We start from the raw sequence: 4,330 nt of genomic DNA on the forward strand, positions 1-4,330 counted from the left end.
TTAAAAATGTAATATACAAAAATAATGCATCAATTAAACAAACATCAAATCCAGAAAAATAAGAACAGGAATATCATAATAACTCCTGCTATAACAGCTAAACTTTGAAGAACATGAACCTATCTCTTGTGTGTACTGGATGCTTATAGTGTAGGGTGAATGTCATATATATATATAGTGTTTGAGCTGATGGTAGGGTTTCGTCATTGTGAATTAAAGTCTTGATTAGCAAGTTTGGAATATACTTTTCTGGATTTGGTTTGTTTTGATTTATGGAAGGTTGTTAAGGTATATTAATCTAATATGCTCGATTAATGGTAATTGTGTTTACACCATTATTGCCACAGTCATTTAGGGGTTTAATTTCGTAAGGTGAATGAGTATTTTAGAAATCTGGTATAAATCTCAATAATGCATATTAATCAGCAATCTAATAAGATATTAGCAAATATGTAATCGTTTATTAAATTCAAATTAAATCTTTCCTAAAATATAATCGACTATAATTGGTTGCTATATTATAGGGATGTAAATAAGTAGAGTTTAACTAAAATAGAAGATTCGTGTGACTAAGAGGATCTGAATACACAATTTATGCCATAAATCTTTTTTGGTTAAACCCAGCCGAAAATATTTGGCAATATTAGGGAGGATCTGATTAATTGAATCGGTTATAATTTTAAGTAAAAACCCGACCCGAAATAGACAAAAAATGATAGCACAATTTATACTTCAAAACTGTTAAGATAGATGTATATATAGATTTAAGAGTTTATATAGTCTCTAAAGATCTATTAAAATATGTTTGGAGATTTTTATGGGATTAACAATTTAATGCGTAGAGTTATTTTTAGAAAAATCGAAATGTATAGATGTTGTCGAGATTTTTATGAAAATAAACATAACAAAATTAGGTTGATTTAAATAGTTCCATTATTTGAGTTTTTATGAAATGTTATTTTAGGAAAATCTGTTAGGGGTTAATGTTGCAAAAAACAAATTAAATAAGATAAACTTCAAGGGCATAAACCAAAATGTATTTCAAAAATGTTAATATAGATTTTTTTAGAGGTAAGAAAGAGTTAAGAAAAATTGTTAATTATATTACAAAAATTTCTTTCCTTACAAGTTAGAACATTACATATTTTTATTTTTTTTGTTAACCATTGGGCCACAACTGGCCGGCCCATTAGCCAAATTCCTAAATTCCTACATATTTTTAAGTGATATATTTCTTTCCTTAAGAGAGAGACCCTCAATCCTTTCTCTTTCCTACTTTTTCTTTGTTTATTAATTTTTTTTGGTTCAGATATTTATAGTGACATTGCCGATGGAAATGTCCTAAGGAGAGAGTAACTGAAATTAGAAAATATTATATAATATAAAAATAAAATCTTCACTGAGTTTTCAACCAATGCAAGAACATTTAAAACAAATATATATATATATATATAGGATTTGAGATATGATGGAGAAGGATGTGAGAATGATTATTTATAAGATAATAAGTGATGGAAGTTACATTTCTCAAAAATTAAATTAGAGGAGTTATAATTATAATTGCTAGGGTACTTAATTGAAAGTGATTGGAGAAAAAAAATAGTCAATTCACAATTTATGTAATTTCTGTTACATTTTAGTACTAAAGTGTATATTTAAAGTATGAATTAATGCATATGATTAAATATGTTGTATTTTAGGTTTAATTAAAAATAAATATTATATGTTAAGAAAATAAACACCAAATCGACCAGTAAAGAGAGAGTAACTGAAATTAGAAAATATTATATAATATAAAATAAATAAAATAATTAGGTAAGAAAATATTAAAAAGAGACCACAAAATAAATTTAAAAGAAAATTACATGAAAATATGTCACAAAAAAAATTAATATGAAAATAACTTATATATTTTTAAATTAGATGATAATAATCAAAAATAGAAGAGTGTGTTTCTCACATTTTTAAATTAGAAAGATAAAACAAAAAAGGGAAAAATGACAAAAAAATACATGACTTATTTAATATTTGCCAGAACAAAAACATAAATTTTTTTCGTTGGCAGAAGAATACTTAATCTATTTTATAGGTGATAAAAAATACATGAACTATCACGATTTTCCAATTTCACACATATCATTGTTACGATTTTTAACGACGTTAACGTAATCTTTTTACAAACGAAATATTGATTTAAGATCTTCGTTGTTGGTCAACGAAACACCATGAAAACAGAGGTGAGATTAATTAGGGTTTCTAGCTGTAATTAAACATATAAGAGGGGAGGGGTGGGGAAGAGAGAGAGGCGGGAAAGAGGAGAAGACAGAACTGTGAGACTCCATCGGTTTTGCTTTGGAAAGTCGAGATATTTGATCCATTAACCATTTACAGCCTATTAATAATAGCTTAAACATGAAAAAAAAAAAAAAAATTCAGAGTTGCCATGTGGCAGATAGATAGAGCTTTCTTAGAAGGTGTAAGCTTACTTTATTATATTAGATACGGTTAAAAAAGTAATTACATTTGAGTTAATTATTTAGAAAGAATATATATTTGAACTAGTTGTTTTACAAGTTAGCATACATGAACGCAGAACGTATAATACTGAAATTGGATCAAATTATATTCTTAAAAAAAAAAAGACAAAGTTAATCAGTAACTTTTTGTGGATCAAAAATATTAATGATTTGTTATGAATATAGAGTTTAGGGATAAAGCTCATGTGTATTCTTATTGATTAATTCCGAGGTTACATGCATATATATAGTAGAGTACAAAAACCTAAGTTTAAACCGACATAAGTAAGGAGTTGCCGAGAAGGCTTCGGCTAATGGGCCGAAGGTGTGCGGACTAAGTATGGCCGAGAGGCCGAGTCTCCATGATTAGCAAAGTTGGACAAGAACTATATCTTGCTAGGAGGTTCACGGCAAAGCATATGTCTGGTCTAGTGTGGCTAGCCAAGAACATTAACGCTCCTATAGCACTGAGGTAAGGCATTTCAGGTCCGAGAACTTCTTCATCGGCCTTCTTAGGAGCAAATGGATCTTTATCTACATCTGTACTTCTCACAACCATGAGGCTAGTCAATGGGTGAGCTTGCTCCATATTAAACCTCTTGAGTACCTTTTCTGTATATGCCTTTTGATGCACAAGGATACCATTGTTTCTGTACTCAAGCTGCAATCCCAAACAGAATTTTGTCTTGCCTAGGTCTTTCATCTCAAATTCTTCTTGAGGTATTCTACTGTTTGGGCGATTTCCCCAGAGGTTCCAAGGATGTTCAAATCATCCACATAGACTGCTATTATCACAAATCCTTTGTTTGCAAACTTCTTTATAAATATACAGGGACTGATTGGGTCATTCTTATAGCATTTCTTTGCCAAATATTCGCTAAGTCTATTATACCACATTCGACCACTTTGTTTCTGTCCATAAAGCGATTTGTCTAGCCTTATGCAGTACTGTTCTCGAGAACCACTCTTATCTTTGAGTTCTATACCCTCTGGTAATCTCATATAGATTTCATTATCTAGTGGACCATATAAGTATGCAGTTACAATATCCATTAACCACAAATCCAGTTTTTCTCTTACAGCCAGACTTATTAGATATCTAAAAGTCGTTGCATCCATCACAGGAGAGTCTGTCTCCTCATAATCTATTCCTGGTCTTTGAGAGTATCCTTGTGCTACAAGTCGTGCTTTATATCTCACAATTTCATTGTTCTCATTTCTCTTCCTTACAAAGACCCACTTATGTCCAACTGGTTTAATTTCAGGTGTTGTCCTTAAGATCGGACCAAACACACTTCTCTTCTTCAAAGAGTTTAACTCCACATCAATAGCTTCTTTCCATCTAAGCCAATCTTTGCTTTGAGTGCACTCTAATATAGATGTGGGTTCTAGATCCTCATTTATCTCAAGTGCTACCTTGTATGCAAATATATCATCAATGTCGACATCTTTACGGTTCCATTTAATTCCAGACATTATATAATTGATTGATATCTCATTATTATCAATACCTTCAGGACCTTGAGGTTCAGCGTCCTGAACCCCATTCGGCTCCTTAGGATTTGCCGCGGCTATGTCTGCATTTTCTGTAATTCCCTGAACCTCGGTCTGTTTTGCACCTTTAGACTTCCGAGGGTTCTTATCTTTGGAACCTAATGGTCTACCTCGTTTCAAATGGGTTTTAGACTCTATAGTAACTTGAATATTGTGTTCCTTCTGAACATCAATTCGTACTGGTGCATTGCAAGCTGGTATGTACGATTTTGTTACTCTCTTTGGGTCAGCAAAGGAATCTGGCAATTGATTAGCTAGCT

This window comes from Camelina sativa, chromosome 17 (genome assembly GCF_000633955.1).
Source record: "Camelina sativa cultivar DH55 chromosome 17, Cs, whole genome shotgun sequence".
Classification (NCBI taxonomy): domain Eukaryota; kingdom Viridiplantae; phylum Streptophyta; class Magnoliopsida; order Brassicales; family Brassicaceae; genus Camelina; species Camelina sativa.